Here is a 25,842-nt window from a genome sequence, read left to right on the forward strand (position 1 = left end):
ATAATTACAAATATTCTTCTTTGACCTTACACTAAACCTTAAGAAATGTTTCTTAAAGATGATCTGCAATGTGGACTCTTAAACCATATCAAAGAACTTTTCATGCTGTTATGTTAAAATCTACTGGTCTATTTGTACTTTGAATGAATCTTTTATCTATACATGATTTTGACTTCATGAATGCCCAGAAATCCCCAGAACACACTTTGAGAACAACGGGGTAACATAACAGTATTCATTAATTTAACACATATGTATTGAGTTGTTACCATAGATCAGCCACTGTTCTGTAAACAAGAGATACAAAGAAATGATTTAACATGACCCTTTCCTTCTTACATAGTTTTGAGCACATTATCTTTGAGGGCTCTAGGCCCTATGACGATACCAACTGGGGGACAGTTTCTTTCCCAAACGGTATTTTGTAAGCCAAAAATTTCAATTCCAAACGATACTAGGGAGTACTTACTCTACAAAAAAATAACAAAAACAACAACAAAAATAACAAAAACCCTGGCACTTTCTCAGGGATGCAGGTAAATGTAAGGCAGTAAAACATGTTTATACACATACTTCCTGTATTGCTTTGTCACTTCCACCATCACGATAAAATACCCATATAGATTACTAACTCTAACCTCTTCACATGTTAAAGCCAGATGTCAACATCTTGCTTTCCAAAAACTGCAGAATCTCCTGTATCACCCTGAACATTCTTTATTCTTCCAGATACAAATTCACAACAAATTATTACTTCATAAAGTGACTTCACGTCAACTCCTTGAACTCTGTTTACATTAATGAAGCCAGATGATGTGAGATTAGGGGAAATCCCATATACTTTCTGTAGTTGATGACTTCTTTAGTCGTGCCAATTTTTTTTTTTCTTACCTAAGTCAACAGTATGATATAATTACAATGTTCAACTACAGTACAGCTTCCTAATCTGGATATGAAGATGAATAGCTTAATCAGAAAAACAGAAAAGTTGGTTTCAGGCTATAATCCTTAAAATTTAGTCATGAAAATATGGATCAAACATTAATATTCAGAAGAGAAACTGCCTGATACTGGAGAGCAGGGATTATCTTTGTGATCATATTTGCAACTACTACCTTTTCTACTTTAATTAAAGCAGATGCTACAGTAACTTTTGTCAAGTTGAAAACAAGAGGGAGTCCAAATATAAGGAAACAGCTTCATAGCTTTAATTGAAAAGTTTAGAGATAAAAACTTATCTAGCAAGAAATTACACTAAAGGTGGAAGTGACATGAAATTGCTAGTCTCATTAAAGGATACTCTTTAATAAACCTTGGAAAAATAATTTCAGTTCTTCCTATTTAAAATGAGAGAAGCAATACCTTCCAGCTCCAGCTGTTAAAGGACTAAGTGAGATATTGGATATAGAGCACCCAGTGCAGTTCTGGCACATCCTGGGACTTGACTAATGTTAATACCTTTCCTTTCCTTCTTTCTGAAGCTCCTTTGTAAGGATAATCCTTGGAATAAACTATTCTTGATTGACTAGAACAAAATACTAAACATAACCATGCTATTAATGAATCTAAACTTTTTTGAAATGTTTTTCTCTATGTTTTTAAAAGCAGGAGTTTTGTAGCAGCATCTCTTTCCCCACTGAATATTTACTGAGCATCTACTACATGCCAGGTGCTGCCAGGTCCTGGAGAGATGGCTTTGAACATGTCCAATACAGCTCATGAGGAAGACAAGCATCCATGAGGAAGACAAGCATCCACCAAATAATTATGCAAATAATTAATTATAATTATCCCTATTTCTTATTTTTTCTCCTTAATTCTTCTCACTGAGTAACATACAATATACTTGGCCTACTTACCTAGTTTATTGTCTGTCTTCCCCACTAGAATATCTGTTCTATTCCCTGTTGAGTCCATCAAGATTAGTACTTGACACACAATGGACATTTAATGAATATTTGTTGAAAGAAATGTATGAATTATAATTTTAATAATCACTTTGAAAAAGTTAAGGATGCTATGTGAGCCTATAATGTGGAGATTAACCTTGTGTTTCATATCAAGGATAAAAGAAAGAGGTTTCACTGTATATGAAAGAGGAATAAAAGGACTGGTCATATAGAGATATAAGAAGATAACTGATGTCTTCAGTTTGAGAAGCCATAAGAAACTTGCTTAAGTGCTGAAGTTGAGTTTAGAACACAGAGATTCAGGATGAGTGAAAAAGTTTATAACTTAGCACTGGTATGAAAAACTGAAAAGGAAAGGTATAAGTAACTCATTAAACATTCAGAGGAAGATATAAATTCTGTATGTTACTTTGAAAGGATCATACCCTCTAATGAAGCAAGTAGTGAAAGAAGAAGACAAGCCTATTTGACCATTATTTTAATTAAAAACTTATTTTTAACAAGCTAAACACATAGTTGAAGCAATTTCTTAAATATCTATCTTGGAAGAAAAGATGAACCCTTTGGCCCAAGGAAGTCAACGGTAAGCTGATAGCTCCCTAAGCTGTTTGTATAGCACCTGAGAGTCAATAGTCAATTTTTATAGGGCTGCACTTAAAACGGAAATTAATGCTAAACACACACATTACTATACCTAATCTATGTGAATCTCAAGAAAAGTACACAAAGGAAACCCGGGACAAACAGGAATGTGTTACTTTCTCTAAAACTTCTGAGGAAGTAATGTTCAAAAACACATCTGCCTCTTAATGTCCCCAAAGGGAAATTTTCACATATAACAATCCATCCTGTTATTGAGAATTTTATTAAATACGAGGCTGTGTCTATATAATTAATCAAAATCTATATAAATTTTTGAAATGTGAGAAAGGCTCGCTTCTAATAAATTCATTTAGCTGAGAGCATTATTTATTGTATAATGCATCAAAGCTGATTCATCATTTAAGCCCTTATGGTAAATATAAAGGACAGAGTTCTATAATTTCAACATAAACACAGCATATTCTTTGTGTGGTCAAACTTGTCAAAGAAAAGGAGAGACTATTAATTCTTTTTATTTGTTTGCTTCTGTAAATAGTCTTTTGAGTCACATCAGAAGATCTTGGAAATTAACAAGATATGTGTCTGACACCATGGATGGATGGGACAAACAGAAAACTAGTTGACACCGAGGCTTATTCTTTGTGCAAATGATCAAACAAAAGTAAAAAGCTTGCATCTAACATTACGTGTATTTACTGTGAATGTAAAATTTTCTCTTCTTTTAGTCTAGACCAGAAAATTATTTACATGGAAGGAGAAACCATTTAACTTATACTTGGGCCATCCTCTGCAAGGTTATGAAAATAAGAATAATTAAAATAACATTAAATAACATTTACTGAACACTTATTACGTATCAGCATTTGTGCCAAGCCTCATATTATTATTATTGACTTTTCACAGAAATTCTTTGAAATGGGTAGAATTATCATAAGCCCACAATTTTTTATTTGGTCTTAATTAAAATTCATCAAAGAGCACAAATTTTAATAATATGAATTGTGTCAGACTGAGAAACTAGACTATGAAACTTAAAAATTAAAATTATAATGCACTGAACTAGCTGTGATAATCTTCTTGTATAAATACGGGTAAAAGCTAGAAGATATTTATATGACTGATACTTTGAAAACCTAAGAATATAAACATTTTAGCCAGTTTAGAGATGGAAGTTCTTTCTTATGAGATTATACTTATCTTTATTATCATAAAAATGAGTTGTTTATTCATATGAAATTCTTTTGAAAGTGTTAGTTATTAACTAACACTGAGACTATAAATACTTGTTTAATTTCTTGCCTCTTTTTTTGTTTGTTTGTTTGTTTGGCCACACTGCGCAGCTTGTGGGATCTTAGTTCCCCAACCAGGGATTGAATCCAGGCCCTCGGCAGTGAGAGTTCGGAGTCCTAACCACTGGACTGCCAGGGAATTCCCTTGTTTAATTTCTTGAAGAAAATTATGTTTACTCATGGTATTGAGCTTTCTGATATTTACCCTCCAAGCTATGATTTCTCTGATCTTACTATAATTAACTTGAAAAGCATAAAATCTGTCCAAGTTCTTTTGGAGTTTGGCAAAACTGTTTTCCTTTTTATCTCAATTAAGGTATAAGTAAAAATACATGGTGCTTATGGCAGAAATACTCTCAAACCACAATAAAGAATCTTGACTTCTTTTCAACATAACATTTAACATTTATTAAATCCTGAATTTATAAATGTTAAATTACTCACTTCGTTAGAAAAGGCTAAGAAAGGGAAGGCTGGTGTTTGTCCCAGGGCTGCTTTGCTCCTAAGCCCTGACTGGTATTACAAACCACTGGACTGCCAGGGAAGTCTTGGAGAAAGATTCTTATTAAGTTTATTTGAAGTCTGGTAACCTGAAAACGAAATGGCAGTCAATAAAATTTTATACTGGATACATATTCCATATATTTAATAAGTGCTGACGAAGTTTATTACAGAATTTGAAGTCATGATATATATGATTGCACCGAGTGATGCCTGTTTCATGCAATATCTAGTTTATAGGTTTGTAACTCCATGTAATAAATATAGCAATGGTTAATTTTAGAATTGAATGTTGAACATAGATTAAGGCAAAAATCAATGTCTACAAATATTGCTTTGGAACGCTAACTCTTGAATGTAATAGAATTTATATTCTTTTTTAAAAAAATACAGGGACTTCCCTGGCAGTCCAGTGGTTAAGATTCCGTGCTCCCAATGCAGGAGGTCTGGGTTTCGATCTCTGGTCCAGGAACTAAGATCCCGCATGTCGCACGGTGCAGCCAAAAAAAATCAATTAATTTCTAAGGGATTCAACTCTAGTGTGTTGGGGAAAGTGTCAAAGTATGAAATTGGAATAAGCAGGTGGATGTCATATTATTAAAGTCCTTTGCATGCCATATATATATTAGAAAACCAATGAAGTTCGAGAACCCCTCAAGATGGTGGAGGAGTAAGACGTGTAGATGACTTTCCTCTCCACAAATACATCAGAAATACATCTACATGTGGAACAACTCCTACAGAACACCTACTACTGAACGCTGTCAGAAGACCTCAGACCTCCCAAACGGCAAGAAACTCCCCACGTACCTGGGTAGGGCAAAAGAAAAAACAGACAAAACAATAGGGATGGGATCTGCACCTCGGGGAGGGAGCTGTGAAGGAAGAAAAGTTTCCACACACTAGGAAGCCCCTTCACTGACGGAGACTGGGGTGGGGTGGGGTGGGGTGGGGTGGGCGGGGGGTGGAAGCTTCGGAGGAGAAGTACTGAGGAGAGCACAGCAACACGGGTGCAGAGGGCAAAGTGGAGAGATTCGCACACAGAGGATCGGTGCCGACAAGCACTCACCAGCCCGAGAGGCTTGTCTGCTCAACCGCCGAGGTGGGTGGGGGCTGGGAGCGGAGGCTCGGGCTTCGGAGGTCGGATCCCAGGGAGAGGACTGGGGTTGGCTGCGTGATCACAGCCTTAAGGGGACTACTGCACCACAGCTAGCCGGGAGGGAGTCCGGGAAAAGGTCTGGAGCTGCCGAAGAAGCAAGAGACCATTGTTTCCGGGTGCGCAAGGAGAGGGGATTCCGGTGACTACCTACGCGAGCTCCAGAGACAGGCGCGAGCCGCGGCTATCAGCACAGACCCCAGAGACGGGCATGAGACGCTAAAGCTGCTACTGCAGCCACAAAGAAGCCTGTGTGCGAGCACAGGTGACTATCCACACCTCCCATCCCGGGAGCCTGTGCAGCCCGCAACTGCCAGGGACCTGTGATCCAGGGACGACTTCCCGGGGAGAACACATGGCGCACCTCAGGCTGGTGCAACGTCATGACGGCCTCTGCCACCGCAGGCTTGCCCCGCATCTGTACCCCTCCCTCCCGCCGGCCTGAGTGAGGCAGAGCCCCCGAAGCAGCTGCTCCTTTAACCCCGTCCTGTCTGAGCGGGAACAGACACCCTCAGGCAACCTACACGCAGAGGCGGGTCCAAATCCAAAGCTGAACCCCGGGAGCTGTGGGAAGAAAGAGAAATAGAAATTTCTCCCAGCAGCCTCAGGAGCAGTGGATTAAATGTCCACAATCAACTTGATGTACCCTGCATCTCTGGAATACTTGTATAGACAACAAATCATCCCAAAATTGCGTTAGACTTTGGGAGCAATGATATATATTTTTTTCCTTTTTCTTTTTTTGTGAGTGTATATGTGTATGCTTCTTTGTGTGATTTTGTCTGTATAGCTTTGCTTTTACCATTTGTCCAAGGGTTCTGTCTGTCCTTTTTTTTTTTTTGGTAGTATAGGTTTTAGCGCTTGTTATCATTGGTGGATTTGTTTTTTGGTATGGTTGCTCTTTCTTTCTTTTTAATTTTTTTTACTTTTAATAATAATTAATTTTTATTTTAATAACTTTATTTTATTTCATATTTTTCTTTCTTTTTTTCTCCCTTTTATTCTGAGCCGTGTGGCCGACAGGGTCTTGGTGCCCCGGTCGGGTGTCAGGCCTGTGCCTCTGAGGTGGGAGAGCCTAGTTCAGGACACTGGTCCACCAGAGACCTCCCGGCTCCACATAATATCAAATGGGGAAAGCTCTCCCAGAGATCTCCATCTCAACGCTAAGACCCAAGTCCACTCAATGACCAGCAAGCTACAGTGCTGGACACCCTATGCCAAGCAACTAGCAAGACAGGAACGCAACCCCACCCATTAGTAGAGAGGCTGCCTAAAATCATAGTAAGGCCACAGACACCCCAAAACACACCACCAGACGTGGACCTGCCCACCAGAAAGACAAGATCCAGCCTCATCCACCAGAACACAGGCTTTAGTCCCCTCCACCAAGAAGCCTACACAACCCACGGAACCAACCTTAGCCACTGGGGGCAGACACCAAAAACAACAGGAACTATGAACATGCAACCTGCAAAAAGGAGACCCCAAACACATTAAGTTAAGCAAAATGAGAAGACAGAGAAAAACACAGCAGATGAAGGAGCAATGCAAAAACCCACCAGACCAAACAAATGAAGAGGAAATAGGCAGTCTACCTGAAAAAGAATTCAGAGTAATGATAGTAAAGATGATCCAAAGTCTTGGAAATACAATAGAGAAAATACAAGAAATGTTTAACAAGGACCTAGAAGAACTAAACAGCAAACAAACAATGATGAAAAACACAATAAATGAAATCAAAAATTCTCCAGAAGAAATCAATAGCAGAATAACTGAGGCAGAAGAACAGATAAGTGACCTGGAAGATAAAATAGAGGAAATAACTACTGCAGAGCAGAATAAAGAAAACAGAATGAAAATAATTGAGGACAGTCTCAAAGACTTCTGGAACATTAAACGCACCAGCATTCGATTATAGGGGTCCCAGAAGAAGAAAAGAAAAAGAAAGGAACTGAGAAAATATTTGAAGAGATTATAGTTGAAAACTTCCCTAATATGGGAAAGGAAATAGAGAATCAAGTTCAGGAAGTGCAGAGAGTCCCATACAGAATAAATCCAAGGAGAAACACACCAAGACATACATTAATCAAGCTATCAAAAATGAAACACAAAGAACAAATATTAAAAGCAGCAAGGGAAAAACAACAAATAACATACAAGGGAATCCCCGTAAGGTTAACAGCTGATCTTTCAGCAGAAACTCTGCAAGTCAGAAGGGAGTGGCAGGACATATCTAAACTGATGAAAGGGAAAACTACAACCAAGATTACTCTACCCAGGAAGGATCTCCTTCAGACTTGACCAAGAAATTAAAACCTTTACAGACAAGCAAACGTTAGGAGATTTCAGCACCACCAAACCAGCTCTACAACAAATGCTAAAGGAACTTCTCTAGGCAGGAAACACAAGAGAAGGAAAAGACCTACAATAATAAACCCAAAACAATTAAGAAAATGGTAATAGGAACATACATATCGATAATTACCTTAAATGTAAATGGATTAAATGCTCCAACCAAAAGACATAGATTGGCTGAATGGATACAAAAACAAGACCGGGAGACACAAGAGGGAGGAGATGTGGGGATATATGTATATGTATAGCTGATTCAATTTGTTATAAAGCAGAAACTAATACACCATTGTAAAGCAATTATACTCCAATAAAGATGTGAAAAAAAAAGAAAAGCAATGAAGAATTACAGTGTTGAAAAATCTTGGGCAGGGGACTGATTACAGTTTGCAAAGTAGAAAAAGTAGAAAGAAAATGATGAAAGCAATATGGTGTGGAAGTTGATTAGGAATAGTGGAGAGAAGGGTGGTTCTAGATTAATGGTATCACTAGACTAGAGGAAGCTAATAAATAAGGTATTTAGTAATGAGAACCTGAATTAAGGAATTGCTATCAGAAACAAGGCTGGAGTGTATCTGGGAAATAATTAGATATATAAATACGTATTTTTTGTTAGAATCTACATACATAATTCCTTTTATTTAAAAAAAAACTGCTAATTAGCTATACAACCTTTATCCTCTTTTCTTATTATACCCCTAGAGTCTTGCTTCCTCTCTGCCACTCCTCAATCGTTCTTTTTTGACATTCCTGGTTTCTAATTCTTCCCAGAATGTTAATACTCTACTTAGCCACCATGATACAGGAATACTATACACTCTTTGAGGAGAAGAGCCAAGTTTTGCTTGTTCGTCATCCAAACATCTGTCATAAGTCTCTAGTACATAATAAGCACTCATTATATTTTTGTTGAATAAGTAAATAGATAGCTTCCCTTTGATGACATTTGGAAAGTCTACTGTATGTATCAGCTGAAGTTCTTTGTTGCTAAGTACAGAAACCATCTCTGAAGGGACAGTGAGGATGCAAGACTCTGGGGTAATTATAAGGAAAAAGGTAAAAGTCCCATGCTTGATTAATGGGTTTTTTTCTTTTTAATATTTATTTACTTGGCTGCGCCGGGTCTTATTTTCAACATGCAGGACCTTTGTTGCTGTGTGCAGGATCTTCGTTGCAGCATGTGGAATCTTTAGTTGCAGCATGTGGAATCTTTAGCTGCGACACGCGAACTCTTAGTTGTGGCTTGTGGGATCTAGTTCCCCGACCAGGGATCAAACCCGGGCCCCCTACATTGGGAGTGCAGAGGTCTAGCCACTGGACAACAGGAAAGTCCCTAGCAGGTTTTTTAAACTAAGCAGTAGGAAAATACTGGAAGGCCAGTGGGAGGTTACGAAACCTAAAGAGAGGCTAAGGCAAACTCAGGAACCAAAGCAAATCTTTGAGGTCTAAAATGTAGGAAATATGCAAACTTTCTGGGTTAGAGCATTAAAGCATCATTAACGGAATGAATAAAGTTCAATACTTTGTCACCTTGTTCAAGATCAAATTGCAAGGTAATAGCATCTAATTGGCAGAATTTGTGTGAAATGCCTAACCATAATTAAGGCTAAAAATCTAAAAATCTGGACACCTAGGATGCAGCCTAGACAGAGTGAAGTCTCAACAAACAGTTGTTCAATGTTCAAAACGTGCTGGACCTTTGGTTAGGGAGGGCAAAGCTGATGACTGTCCAATCAGATTATATCCAAGGGGGAAAATGTTAATTCCCTAAAAGTAAATCCCTTGTTAGAAGTAGAACAAGATATTGGGCAGCCACAAACCAATAAATATTCGCCATATCTAAAAACTGCTAAGAACTCACAGCTTTCATTATATTCAGAGTAGTCAGGAAATCCTGTAACTAATGCTAGGAAATCCAGTAGCATTAAAAAAAAAACAAGGAAATTGGTGAGATTAAATTATCTTTATCAATAAAGTTGGGGTATAAAACCATGATCCCCCCCCAAATTTCTCTATTTCCTTATTTTTTGATTTCCTTTCCTATTTAGTGCGAAATTAAGGCAATGTGACTTCTGAGATACTACCTACATGCCTTACTTTGTTATTACTCTTTGCAGCTGTTCATACACTCTTTATTCCCTATTCTCCTTCCTCCTTGGAAAGCAAGGAAAGAGATTATTTTCTAAACTGATGATAATCTTTCTCATGTCATTCTTTCTTTCTCTGTTTACTTGCTTCACTCTGGAATTTATCTCCTCCCCCTGCTCTAACCCAGCCCCAGTTTATTAACCTTCAAGATACGGTGTAATACTAAACATTTTCTCAACTGAGTCATGTAAATAAGGGTAGTTTTTACTATCAAGTTTAACAATTTGCTATTTTGAAGCCTTTGACCTTTGCTAGATCCACATAATATGGGATGTGATCGAATATTATGAAGAGTAAAATTCCCTTTTTACAGAAATAAAAATGTGTTCTATTATTTTAAGGTATCATGTGTGTGGTGTCGGTATGATAGCCATGAGCTTTATCCAAAGCCCGGCAACTACTGATTATTATAATGTCATCTCTACCTTGTTGAAAAGCAACATGAGAGGAAATGAGAAAACTCATAATGATATTCACAGTTCAGGATTTTTTCAGAAAAAGCTGCCAGTGAATAATTCTTAGAAGTAGTTATTACAGGCTGACTTTCAGGCTATGAAGAAACAGGGCAGAGTGAAAGGGACACAGAGTTTAATGGTGGAAGTGTCCCCCAAGTAGTATCCTTGAATGATGTGGAGAATTTGATACTTCCAACAAATCAGAATGATCAAGTATTGTATCTCAGAACAGTGGAAAAGAAAAATGTAGCAATACTGACATTCTGATATACCTGAGACACTATTAATGACTTGTCTGACTACAGTATAGCAATGGTTATACAAACTTGGGTTAAATTCCTGCTCTACTATTTATTAACTGCATGGCCCTGGGTAAGGTTTCACTTCTTTTTTTTGAATTGTATTTTATTTTATACAGCAGGTTCTTATTAGTTATAAGGTTTCACTTTTTAATCCTCAATCCCTAACATGGAGGTAATAATGCTCTCTTTTCAGAGTTGTTGAAGGAATTAGTAAGACAATATGTGTAACGCTCTTGTCAAGTTACTGACACATAAGAACTTCATAATAACATGAAGTGAACATTTATTTCCAGAACATTATCCACGGAGATGTCCAATGGACAACGTGATTTAACACTAAGGACTGAAGAACTTCCTACATGAGAAGATAAAACTTCCAGCTGTACAACACTGAGATAAAGTATATCAATGAGAAAGTAATTTTTTTTAAACCACAGTGCAATTTCTTTAGAACTTCTAGAGAATGCATCAATTGTCTATCATGATTCTCTCTTGATTTAGGTGAAGGAGAAGTGGCATGATTCTCTTTTTCTATTTAACTTGGTTCTGTGAAGATAATTATATATCTAGATTTTTAAAATAGAGCAAATGGAACATTTCTCCAGATTAAAAGAAGATAAAAGGCCATAAAAATAGTAATGAAATAGCACGTCTCTGCCTCTGTCTCTCAGCCACAAGTGAAGGGGCTCTATTTTCTCCCAATTTGTGCTTGGAAGCATCTGAGTTCATCATATTTGTGCTTCACAATTAGCACACACACAAGACTTTTCCCTCCTCTAGTCCTTGGTTTCTGTTGTGTCATCTCTGAGAGTGACATCCTCTCCTGCTTCTTTTCCAGGTATTGTGTCTGGTCCATAACTCAATGTGCTCCAAAATCAACCGCAAGTTGAGAAATGTCCCTTATTCCACAGCTTTCCTCCACTCTGTTGCATAGGAACAGAAGGATACAAGGAAGTGTTTCCTTGTCCCCTCAAGTTCTTAGAAACGTTGATTTTTATCATCTCCTCTTTTGGGGCTCTGGCACAAGTGTCTGGGGACAAGGGTAAAATAAAGGGGCAAGCTCAGCAGCACATCCTCAGCTTTACTCAGAATTGCCCTTCCATTATGACACTGATCCTTTGACTTGGGACTGACTCACATTCTCTGAGAATGAGTTCTGTTCCTGGTGGTCCCTCAGTCACTTATGCAAATAGACTCTTTTGGGTTTTTCCAACCCAGTCTTACAGACAACCCAAATATGTCTGAAACCTATGGGGAGCCCAGAAGAAAGGTTCCACTAACAAAGATATTTTTTGCTTCACAGAAAAGGGAAAATTCCCTACACGATGTCCAAATGCCAGTATAGGGTGTCTACCTTCTGATTACACTCTTGCAGACCATACTGAAGAGCCCTTATTGTCTGATTCACTGGGACTTTTCAGTTTTCATCTTGTTCGACCTCAGTGTTGTATACTTGGCACCATCTCACTGAAACTTTGTTTTCCCTTGTCTTGCCAAAGCCATTCTCTCCTGGTTTTCTTTCTGTTTTGTTCCTCGGATGAGAGTGATGATTTCCATGTCTCTAGTTCTGGTCCTGATCATATTTATAACAAGAAGGACATTTATTACTATATCTCTAACTGCTTATTGTATATGTAAAACTGGGTTGTTCCAAAGCTCCTGTCTTACATTTTCAAAACCAGCTTCTGTTTCCTTATTCATTCAGTTCTGTATTTTGTTTCTGTTAATATTGCCATCCACGTACTTCCCTGTTTAAAGACCTCAGACGGCTTCAACTTTTCTTTCTTTTGCTCCCAACATCAGACTCTCATCAGTTATTACACAACGGTGATTATACCCCCAAAGTGCCTCTGAAATACAATCCTTCTTGTGAATTCCACTGTTATTGCCTTAGTTTGGTCACTCATCATGTCTTAAATAATCAACAATAATACTTTTTGGCCAGCATCTCCCATTCACAGACATCCTTCACAGTAACCCTAAAGTTGTCTTTCTAAACATATATCAATTTGGGTCCCTCTATTGGTTAAAAACCTTCACTAATTTCAGTTGCTCATGATCGTTTACAGTGTTTCCAACCAGTATTTCCACCTTCATATCATTCAAGTTTCTTACATTCTAGTCAAAAGAGTCCATCCACCATTTCCTGAATATACTATTCACCTTTCTTCATGTTGGTAACTATCCTGGAATGCCTTCTTCCCTTTTTCTATTACATATCCTTATTCAACTTTCTATTCAAATTCCATTTTATAGTCTCTGCCAATGTGCTTCACAAAGTCCATGCTGTCCATGATTTACACTACTTTTTGCAGCAAATCAGGCCTACACATTATTTCATTCTCTTTGTCTAGAATGTAACAGCATCTTGTTCTTATTGTCTGGCACACACCTGGGAAAGGATAAAAACAAGATGGCAAAAGCAGACTAAACTGAAGATGAAATTTTAAAATAAAAATATATACTCAATATTTTTGTTAATTGATTAAACATATTGGTTTTCTCAAAATAATAGCTTATTTAGGGTTTTCTATAAACTGTGCCTATTAAAAGGATCTGGATTTAAATATTAAGTGCCACTTTAAAAAATAAAATCTAAATTTTCTATGGATATCATGATTGTAATGTTAGATTGGCATAAATTAGATGTAATACTCAATAATTGAATTGTTTATGCTTAGATGAAGTAATGACAATTCTTTTGGTTATAAGTAATGGAAACTGACTCTGACTGATTAAGCAAAAAGGGGACTGTATTATAAGGATTTAGTTTTCTTACTGAACATAGGGACAGGCTATGGCTGACTCAAGCACAACTGAAATGGGAATTTAACTCAGTCAGGGTCTCTCTCAACTTTCGTCTTTGCTTATCTCTGAGAAACTTCACTGGTCTCCTTCTCTTCTCCTCTCCTCCCTCCTCCCCCCCTTCTTCTCTCTCTCTCTTTCTCACCTTGACTCCCTGTTTTCCCCCTTTACTTTTCTTGCTTCCAAGCGCATGTGACAGAAAACAAAACTGCCAACAGAGCCTAAGGTTGAAGTTTAGTCATTTAGTGAGTAACTGTTTTCCCTTTTTCTGACAGTCTAATACCATATTCTTTTTGACCCAACTTGGGTCAGGTGGCTACCTAAAATCTGACAACCACGGCCAAAACCAAAAGAAAATCAAACAAATCAAAAGCTAGAGCTACAAGTAATTAGCAAAATAAACTGCTTTAGGTTTTATCTCTTCAGCTATGATTTAGTTGAAATGACTTGTCATGATTAGCAATATAAAATAGATGATGGTAAAAGAGACAGGATATCTTAAAAGTTGGCCAATCAGTACCTGAATAAGCAAAAATTGACAGAAGAGCAGAATTTACTGAAGGGAATTCTTTGAAACACTAATCCAATCAAATGTCCCAGGGCAAAATTGTTCCATCATCAATGACATTTTGAAAAATCAGTGTACTACAGCCCTCTACTGGACAGTCACAATACATATTTATGTTCTAAGGACTCTGGAAAAATAATTCTCTATAAACTCCAGGAAATTGTTCACATTCTAAACTTATTCCTTTTTAATGATTTTTGAAATTATTGTTTTTCTAGCTACCATTTTATGTTATCATTATGATTATTTCAGTTGAGCTGCAAGCCCTTTTATGCTCTTAAGTCCCTGGATATTCCCCAAACTCAGGATGGGTAAGGGCTTGGTTTCCTTAGACAATTTCCAAGAGTCTAGAGCAAGCCAGGGAAGCTAAGAGAAGCTGAGTGTGTTCACTCAGGGGCAAGGTCATTGTCATCACCTTTAATCAACCTTTTGTCAGACTCTACAAATCCTACGTCATATAAAGTTCTGGATAATTTATTATCCTTGTTTTATTATAAAGAAACTAGGATTTTGGAGAAATCTGGTCCAATTTAGCAAAAGAATATTAAGTCAGTTTTCAGGCTTAAGGGTTAAAAATGTATCTAGGTATATTGTTTGTAAGATTGTTAAGTTTACTTTTGTTTTGGACAAAGAATTTATTGTCCAAACTTTGGAAGTTTATTTAACCATTATTACGTGTAATTCTTCTAAGATATAGAAAAAACTATGGCATAAATTATTTTTATAGGGAAAGTCAGGGGCAACAGAATCATCCACTAAGTTCTGAATTTCTCATTAAACTCCTAATTTTGATTGGACTTTCCAACACTTCACCCTCCCCATAAAGCTTTATTTGTAAAAACTTTTTTAAAAATTAGTTACCCTGGAAGGTGACATCTGTTAAAGAGTTAGGCATACATTGTATTTCAACATATATTAAGTCATCATATTGTAAAGCATGTTGACACAAAGCCTATAGTGTCATAGGAAACTAAGAATTAATGTATTTTGCATAAGGAGGAAGATGGAATTTTTCCAAGGCAGCTACAGCTGCAAGACAATTTTATAGTTAGGCTGAGTAGTTTTTGCTTTACTGGTGTTTGGGTCTAAAATGTTACTTGTGAGTCACCGAACACAGAGAAGGATCTTAGTGACCCTGAAAACACGCCCTGCCAGGAGTTTTCTGTGTCATTTAAAAAAGGGTCATGGGGCCATCCCACAATGTAATTATGTAATTATGAGAAATTTAAAGGGAAATATTTGAAGATTAAAACTCGGAAAATCCCAAATGCTTCCATTGTGATGGAAAAATCCCATGAACAAATAAATGAAGGATGTATCCAAACAGAAGTCACAAGTAAATTATCAGCATAGGTGTAAATCATGCCCATGTAAATACTGTAAAACAGAGAAACCCATGGGTAGGAGGCAGGGAAGTCTTTCTAAATACAAATATATTTGCAATCAATAAGAAAAAAAGGCAATTTTTTGCTGTAATCTATACATATGGCTCTAGAATAAGGAAGTATAGAATTAATTGCAAAAACTATTTCAGAATAAGTATAAGGATTCCTATGGAATCCTATGACTTCCTTCCTAACGCATTTAGAAATACACCGAAATGGCTAGACTTTATCTGTCTCCTGTATTTATTTTATGAGAACTTTAATTAAGTTGTATTCTTTTTGAAAGTGAAAATTTGGCTAAACTTCAGAAATTATTTAAACTTCATCTGCGTCTGAATCTAGCAACTTTTTATATTCAGGTTCTCTATAATCTGGGTGTCGGAGAGTAGGAGAATGGATGGGAAAGCAATTTCCATTTATTTTTACATTCAAACAAAACAAATATTTGTTAGGTCTCTACCAGTCAATTACTCTCTATCAGTCAATATTCTTGGCACTGTGGAAATGGAGGTGACAAGAGGGACAAGTCCCTTTTTCTCACAGAGCTCACTTTCTATTAGGGAGACCAAGCAGTTAAACAAGTAACAAATTTAGGCAAGATAACTAAACTGTGATAAGACCTAAAGAAGAGACAAATAGGATAATACAGTAGCATACAATATCTCTGAGACGTGATTTTTGAATTAAGACACAGCTCCAGCCACTTGAAAAAGCCTGGGTGAAAGGGTTTCATTTACAAAAAACAGCAAATGCTAAGACCTCAAGAAGCAAGAGTTTGAATTTATTCTAGGAAAAGAAGAGATTCCAGGGTAACTGCAGCATCAGGAGCAAGGTGACTGGTGTGAAATGAGTCTGATGATGAATGTAGAGCACAGGTTATTGCAAGGAGTTTGTATTTTATTGTAAATGCAGTGGCAAACCATTGAAGTTTCTTGGTTAGACTCAGTGAATAACATCATAAAACAAAATCATGAGTACTTCAAGACATCAATTAACACTTAGATTATGAGATTATGAATTATCTTGTGGAAGATTTTTTTCCAATCACAAAATCTAACATTTGTCTTCTATATTCTAGGTCATTGCTGAAGACATGAGTAGCTCTTTGTTATTAAGTTAAGTATAGCTATTATTTTAAAGGATATCATTTGGAAAATTAAGGGTTTACCTTTCGAAATGATTAATTTTATAGATCATGAATAAAGAACAATCTAGGTGGAGGAAGTGGTTATGGGGTAAAGAGGTAAGAAGTTTTAAGAAGTTAATTCATTTTTATTGTTTTGAGATGAACTAAGGAAGGCTTTCTGAACTAGAGGGTAACCATATTTATTATTTTATACCTGATTAAAAGTTCATTAGATGCTAATTTTAGTGAATTTGGCAATTACAGAAAGGTACAAAGAAGAAAATAATAATCACCATAATACCATTACTTTCCAGTCTTTCTTAATCATTGTGATGTATATTTGACAAAACTGAAATTTTATAGGATATGAAGTTTTTCAACCCAATTATTTTCACTTAACATTATATTTTTGGTAATAATACCAAAAATTATTGATTGATTCTGAATTCAAAGTGCAATTCCCAGCCAACAGAGAAGTCCTATATTTCTGCTTGTCAAGGATTGGTCCCATGTACCCTAATGTAATGGGACACATTTTAAAAATAAATAACTGCCATAAGTAAAAAGATCTTTCTGGAGAGAAAAAAAATAATGCTGGAGTTTTTATTAGAGTTATCTGGCTTTAGTCTAAAGGTCAAATGCCATTTATATATTTAATAAATATTATTTATCATGTACTATTTGCCAAGAAAAGTGATCTCTACCCTGATGGAGCCTTCGTTCTAGTGGTGAGACAGGTATCAATCAAGTAATCATATGAATAAACAGTTAAGGAGTGTCTTAGGAAAGACACTCAGCACTAGCAGTACTATGAGAAGGACTAACAAGGGACTTGACTTAGCCTAGAGAGGGTCAGGAAAGCCTTCCCCCAAAATGTAACATCTGAGCTGAGGTCTGAAAGAGAAATAGAAGTTAACTAGGTATAGAGGAAAACCTCCCAAATAGGAGGGACAATAAATGAAATACTCATTGCTTGAATAAGAACTGTTACTAATCTTGGGAAGGAAAATTTTTCACTAGCTCAAACTACTACCTAAGATTTCGCTAGAGCCTAGTCAGTTTATTAGTCATATTTTATGTATTTACATTAAAGGGCCATGTCGTTTACTAGGCAACCAGCACTAACTCCAAACAGTGATATATAAATACTAAAAGATAATAAGAAATAGCACTGGTTTTTCAGTGCTCTCTTACTTGAAGTATTTGAACCAGAGCCTCATTTAAAAGAACAAAGACCCATGCTTCATACTGTATTATATGTCATTAGGGTATAATTGTGGGGAATGGGAAAGTACAAATACAATTCACCTATTGCTTTTTTTTTTTTTTTTTTTGCGGTACGTAGGCCTCTCACTGTTGTGGCCTCTCCCGTTGCGGAGCACAGGCTCCGGACGTGCAGGCCCAGCGGCCATGGCTCACGGGCCCAGCCGCTCCGCGGCATGTGGGATCCTCCCGGACCGGGGCACGAACCCGTGTCCCCTGCATCGGCAGGCGGACTCTCAACCACTGCGCCACCAGGGAAGCCCCACCTATTGCTTTTAAAATGGTTTTAGCTGCAAAAATAAGTTATTTTAGCTTTTTACCCACAGTTTATCACATCAATTAGAAAGAAGCCAAATTGCTTAAAGACTTAAATATAAGACAGGATACCATAAAACTCCTAGAAGAGAACATAGGCAAAACATTCTCTGAAATAAATCATAGCAATATTTTCTTAGGTCATTTCCCAAGGCAATAGAAATAAAAGCAAAAACAAACAAATGAGACCTAATCACACTTATAAGCTTTTGCACAGCAAAGGAAACCATAAACAAAATGAAAAGACAACGTACAGACTAGGAAACAGTATTTGCAAATGATGCAACCTACAAGGGGTTAATTTCCAAAATATATAAACAGCTCATACGACTCAATAACAACCAAAAAAAAAACCCAATCAAAAAATGAGTAGAAGACCTAAATAGACATTTCTCCAAAGAAGACATACAAATGGCCAACAGGCTCATGAAATTCATTTTTTTTCTCTCTCTCTTTTTTTTTAACATCTTTATTGGAGTATAATTGCTTTACAATGGTGTGTTAGTTGCTGCTTTATAACAAAGTGAGTCAGCTATATGTGTACATATATCCGCATATCCCCTCCCTCTTGTGTCTCCCTCCCACCCTCCCTATCCCACCCCTCTAGGTGTTCACAAAGCACCAAGCTGATCTCCCTGTGCTATGCGGCTGCTTCCCACTAGCTATCTATTTTACATTTGGTAGTTTATATATGGCCATGCCGCTCTCTCACTTTGTCCCAGCTTACCCTTCCCACTCCCCACGTCCTCAAGGAAAGATTCTTGACCTCGCTAATTATCAGAGAAATACAAATCAAAACTACAATGAGGTAACACCTCACACCAGTCAGAATGGCCATCATTAAAAAGCCTGCAAACAATAAATGCTGAAGAGGGTATGGAGAAAAGGAAGCCCTCATACACAGTTGATGGGAATGTAAATTGGTGCAGCCATTATGGGAAACAGTATGGAGCTTCCTTAAAAAACTGAGGGGTGCGGCTGGGAAGGCGGCCACCTCCTTACCCGTCATGCATCACGTGTTCTTGGGGAACCTGGTGCTAAACCATTCGTAGATGACTTGCTTCTGGGTCAGGGTTTCGTATGTAGCAGGGAAGCTCCCTAGCTGCGATCTATTGAAAGTCAGCCCTCGACACAAGGGCTTTTTTTTAAGTATAAAAAAAAAAAAATTTTTTTTTTAAATTCTATTTTCAGGGGAAAAAACTGAAAATAGAGTTACCATATGATCCAGCAATCCCACTCCTGGGCATATATCTGAAGAAAACTCTAATTTGAAAAGATACATGCACCCCAATGTTCATTGCAGCACTACTTACAATAGTCAAGACAAGGAAGCAACCTAAATGTCCTCAACAGATGAATGGGTAAAGAAGATGTGATATATTTATAGAATGGAATATTACTCAGCCATAAAAAAGAATGAAATAATGCCATCTGCAGCAACATGGATGAACCAACAGATTATCGTACTAAGTGAAGTAAGTCAGACAGAGAAAGATAAATACTGTGTGATATCACTTACATGTGGAATCTAAAATATGACACAAATTATTTACAAAATATAAACAGACTCACAGACATAGAAGACAAACTTATGGTTACCAAAGGGGATAGTGGGGTGGGGAGGGCCAGGAAGAGGGGAGATTAGGAGTTTGGAATTAGTAGATACAAACTGCTATACATAAAATAGATAAACAGCAAGGTCCTACTGTATCACACAAGGAACTATATTCAATATCTTGTAATAATCTATAATGGAAAAGAAAAAATATATATAAATCAACTGTACTTCAATAAAAAGAAAGAAAGAAGCCAAATTGCAAGTCTTTGTCATGGATAAGTGTGTCCAGAAATATGCTTATGATTATCATCAACATTGAAAGTCCTTTGGTATACATTTTAACCAAAGTATCTGAAACTGCCAATAAATAGGAGGAGAATTAGGATTAGTAGTAGTAGTAGTAGTAGTAGTCATAGTAGTAGTAGTGTTAGTAGTAGTAGTAATAATAACAGTAATAGTAATAGCAGCAGCATTGTAGTAGTGGTGGTGGTAGTAGTTATAGTAGTAGTAGTTGTAATAGTTACTATTTTATTTTGAATTTACCAGGTTAGTGATTTATTGCAAATACTTACAATTACTGTCAAAGACACATATTATGATTTTTGCTTTACAGACAATATAGTAGTTTAGGTTCAGAGAGTTTAAATGAGCTATGCAAGATCACACAGTGATAAATGGAGTGAAGACTCAGCCCTGGTCTCCCTGGCTCTCTGTTCTAGATGAATGTTGCTTGGATTCAGAGGACTTACCTGGTTCTCTTCTAAAAACGTCAATTTCTTTCAGGGTAACTCTCTGACTGTTTTCATAGCTGTAAAACAGTGATGCCCGTTTACATTCCATGTAAATTAGGTTAGAGTAAAGCAGAAAATTCACTTAAAAATTATAAAAAATTTCTTCCAAAGTGCTAGACCGATGCTCAAGAACATGTTTATTAATAGAATGTCTGAGGAAAGATATATAGATGTTTCTGGTACAAAAGCAGATAAAATGCTCTACAAAAAGGGTGTTATTATATAAAAATAACCAACAATATTTGCAAGAACTACCAGCACAGTAATACTTGTGATAATCATTTCCTTAATTTTTGAAATCTTACCTAGTTCCTATAATCCCCAGATAATGAGGACCATTTTCTAAACAGAAACAACAGTTAAAAGAGATATTAGATCTTATTTCCACTGAGTCAGAAAGGAGAGAATTAGAAATAGAATGCTGCAGAAACTTATTATAATGTAATACCAGATTTATTAGCAATAAGGGTCATATCCAATTCAAATTAAAAGACATTTTCTACAAAAAATTACAATGTAATATCCTTTCAGCTGGGGAGTGATAGAACCAATGATTAAAACCATGGGACTTGGAAGTCTAGAGACTTCCCTGGTGGTCCAGTGGTTAAGACTCTGCCCTTCCAATGCAGGGGACATGGATTCAATCCCTGGTTGGGGAACTAAGATCCCACATAGGCAGAAAAAAAAGAAAAAGAATGAAGAGAAAAGAAAACCATGTGTCTAATCTGGGTTTGCTGTTCTTATCCATGCCTTTAGTAAATTTTAGACTAAGTGACAGGCAGATTTTATTGGAAATAGATGAACTAAATCCCTCACACATGTACAAACTTAGCAATGTCACATAGTTTAGTCTGGGTAAGGGTAGTAGGTGAAAATACAGTTATATACAAGGAAAGATGAAAAAAAAAACAAACAAGCATTAACAAAATTCTGTTTCCTCTAGGTAAAATGGAATATAAACAAAAAAAGGTTATAAGAAGATACAGTTATCATAAAAATTATATTAGGAAGTTTTACCATCATTTCTTGAAAATCACTAGTGAAGGAAAAAATTGCCTTATCTTTTCTCATTTATACAACAAACAGTATGAAAATGAGACCATTGCTCATGCCAGAACCTGAGTGTGATCTGGTAATTCCCTCTCCTTCACATTATGCAACAGTCCTGCCTGTGATAATCAGACTGAGAGAGAGAGAGAGAGAGAGAGAGAGAGAGAGAGAAAGGAAGAGAGAATAAGACTGAGTATATCCTAGTAAGAATTTGTCAGAATTAGGCTGTTAAGATAGTTACATGCCATAAAGAGAAAGCTTCCTCTCTATAGGACCTGACTACTTACCCAGGGCCACAATCTGACTTATGTTTGAAAAGAGGCTTTTTATTCTAACAGTGCTACACAACTGCAAAAAAACTTACCCAAGCCAGTTACTTGTATTAATAAACATAGACCTTTTTAAAAATTGAAGTATAGTTGACTTATAATATTAGTTTCAGGTACAATATAATAATTTGCTATTTTTATAGCTTATACTCTATACAAAGTTATAAAATATTGACTGTATTCCCTCATAACTTATTTATTATGCATTACATCCTCATAACTTATTTATGCTATACATAGAAGTTCTACCTCTTAATCTCCTTCACCAATTTTGCCCCTCTCCCACCCCTCTCTCCTCTGGTAGTCACTAGTTTGTTCTCTGTATCTCTGATTCTGTTTCTGTGTTGTTATATTTGCTCATTTATTTTATTTTTTAGATTCCACATATAAGTGAATGAGTCAAGAATATACAGTGGGGAAAAGACAGTCTTTTCAATAAGTGGTTTTGACAAAACTGGACACCTACAGGAAAAAGAATGAAACTCGAACATTCCCTCACACCATATACAAAAGTAAACTCAAAATAGTTTAAAGTCCTAAATATAAGACCTGAAACCATAAAACTCCTAGAGGAAAACATAGGCAGTATGCTCTTTGACATTGGTCTTAGCAATATTTTTTTGGATTTGTCTCCTCAGGCAAGGAAAACAAAGGCAAAAATAAACAAGTGGGACTGACTCAAATGTAAAAGCTCTTGCACAGCAACAGAAACCATCAATGTAATGAAATGGCAACCTACTTAATGCGAGAAAATATTTGCAAATGACATGTTCAATAAGGGGCTAATATCCAAAATATATAAAGAATTCACACAACTCAATACCAAAAAGGCAAATCACCCAGTTACAAAATGGACAGAGGATCTGAATAGGCATTTTCCCAAAGAACACATACAGTTGACCAACAGACACATGAAAAGATACTCAGCATACTAATCATCAGGGAAATGCAAATAAAAACCACAATGAGCTATCACCTCACACAGTCAGAATGGCTATCATCAAAAAGAAAAGAAATAATAAGTGCTGACGAGGGTGTGGAGAAAAGGGGACTCTTGTGCACCGTTGATGGGGATGTAAATTGGTACAGCCACTAAGGAAAATAGTATGGAATGTTCTCAAAAAATTAAAAATAGAACTGCTGTATGATCCAGCAATTCCACTCAACGTAGACTTTTATTCATAAATCTGATCATTAGACATTTGAAGAAAACAAAATGAAGAGAAAGATAAGATAAACTAAGAGAACAGTGAATTCAAAAGGAAAAGATCATGTAAGAAATAAAAGAAGGAAAGTGTTGAATGTTTAATCATTGTACTCAGAGAAATTAGAGAATATTGCATTCATGAAATAAAAACAGTATTACACTAAAGGAGCAATCAGAGAAAAATAAACAGATTTTAGATACTGAAATATTGACTAAAAATTAAACAGAAAGGCAAATTAAGAGAATTAATAGGCTTGAAAAACCGAATTATTAACCGGGAAGATAAGGAAATATTTCAGAATATAGAGCAAAATAATGAAGAAAATAGGGGGACAGTTAAGAAACAGGATAAACATAAAAGGCCCAATTCATCTCCAAGGTTGCAGGATACAGGTTAATATACGAAAGTCAATTGCTTTCCTATATACCAACAATGAACAAGGAGAATATGAGACTAAAAAATACAATACCATTTACATTAGCATCCCCCCAAATGTAATGCTTAAGTATGTCTAACGAAAATGTACAAGGTCTATATTAGGGAAACCAAAAAACTCTCATGAATGAAATCAGAGAACTAAATAAGTGGAGAAATATTCCAAAGTTATGGATAGGAAGACTCAATATTCAATAGTGTCAAGATGTGAGTACTTCCCAAGTGTGCTTTAGATTCAGTGCAATCCAAATAAAAATCTCAGCAAAACATTTTATACATATATTGACAAACTGATTCTACAGTTTGTATGAAGAGACAAAAGACCCAGAATAGCCAATATTGAAGAAGAACAAATTTGGAAGACTGACGCTGCTAGACTTCAAGACTTAGTTTAAAGCTACACTAGGAGGAGCTTCAAGATGGCGGAAGAGTAAGACGCAGAGATCACCTTCCTCCCCACAGATATACCAGAAATACATCTACACGTGGAACAACTCCTACAGAACACCTACTGAACGCTGGCAGAAGACCTCAGACTTCCCAAAAGGCAAGAAACTCCCCACTTACCTGGGTAGGGCAAAAGAAATAACAGGGAGGGAGCTGTGAAAGAGGAAAGCTTTCCACACACTAGAAGCCCCTTCGCGGGTGGGGACTGCGGGTGGCGGAGGGGGGAAGCTTCGGAGCTGCGGAGGAGAGCGCAGCAACAGGGATGCGGAGGGCAAAGCGGGGAGATTCCCACACAGAGGATTCGTGCCGACCAGCACTCACCTGCCCCAGAGGCTTGTCTGCTCACCGGCCAGGGTGGCGGGGCTGGGAGTGGAGGCTCGGGCTTCGGTCGGAGCGCCGGGAGAGGACTGAGGTTGGCGGCGTGAACACAGCCTGAAGGGGGCTAGTGCGCCACAGATAGCCAGGAGGGAGTCCGGGAAAATGTCTGGAGCTGCCGAAGAGGCAAGAGACTTCTTGCCTGTTTGTTTCCCGGTGCGCGAGGAGAGAGGATTAACAGTGCCACCTAAAGGAGCTCCAGAGACGGGCGCGAGCCGCGGCTATCAGTGCAGACTCCAGAGACGGGCCTGTGACGCTATGGCTGCTGCTGCCGCCACCAAGAAGCCTGTGTGCGAGCACAGGTCACTGTCACACCTCCCTTCCCGGGAGCCTGTGCAGCCCGCCAATGCCAGGGTCCCGTGATCCAGGGACAACTTCCCCGGGAGAACACACAGCGCGCCTCAGGCTGATGCAACGTCCTGCCGGCTTCTGCCGCCGCAGGCCCGCCCCGCACTCCGTACCCCTCCCACGCCCCCGGCCTGAGTGAGCCAGAGCCCCCGAATCAGCGGCTCCTTTAACCCCATCCTGTCTGAGCGAAGAACAGACGCCCTCAGGCAACCTACACACAGAGGCAGGGCCAAGTCCAAAGCTGAGCCCTGGGAGCTGTGAGAACAAAGAAGAGAAAGGGAAATCTCTCCCAACAGCCTCAGGAGCAGGGGATTAAAGCTGCACAATCAACTTGATGTACCCTGCATCTGTGGAATACATGAATAGACAACGAGTCATCCCAAATTGAGGAGGTGGACTTTGAGAGCAATGATATATTTTCCCCCCTTTTTCTCTTTTTGTGAGTGTGTATCTGTATGCTTCTCTGTGTGATTTTGTCTGTATAGCTTTGCTTTTACCATTTGTCCTAGGGTTTTCTCTGGTTTTATTATTTTTTTATTACTTAAAAATCTTTTTTCTTAATAATTATTTTTTATTTTAATAATTTTATTTTACTTTATTTTATCTTCTTTCTTTCTTTCCTCCCTTTTGTTCTTAGCTGTGTGGAGGACAGGCTCTTGGTGCTCCAGCCAGGCGTAAGGGCTGTGCCACTGAGGTGGGAGAGCCTAGTTCAGGACACTGGTCCACAAGAGACCTCCCAGCTCCACATAATATCAAACGGCAAAAATCTTCCAGAGATCTCCATCTCAACACCAGCACCCAGCTCCACTCAACGACCAGCAAGGCACAGTGCTGGACACCCTATGCCAAACAACTAGCAAAACAGGAACACAACCCCATCCATTAGCACAGAGGCTGCTTAAAATCATAGTAAGGCCACAGACACCCCAAAACACACCACCAGACGTGGACCTGCCCACCAGAAAGACAAGATCCAGCCTCATCCACCAGAACACAGACAACAGTCCCCTCCACCAGGAAGCCTACACAACCCACTGAATCAACCTTAGCCACTGGGAACAGACACCAAAAACAACGGGAACTACGAACCTGCAGCCTGTGAAAAGGAGACCCCAAACACAGT

This window comes from Lagenorhynchus albirostris, chromosome 2 (assembly GCF_949774975.1).
Source record: "Lagenorhynchus albirostris chromosome 2, mLagAlb1.1, whole genome shotgun sequence".
Taxonomy (NCBI): Eukaryota; Metazoa; Chordata; class Mammalia; order Artiodactyla; family Delphinidae; genus Lagenorhynchus; species Lagenorhynchus albirostris.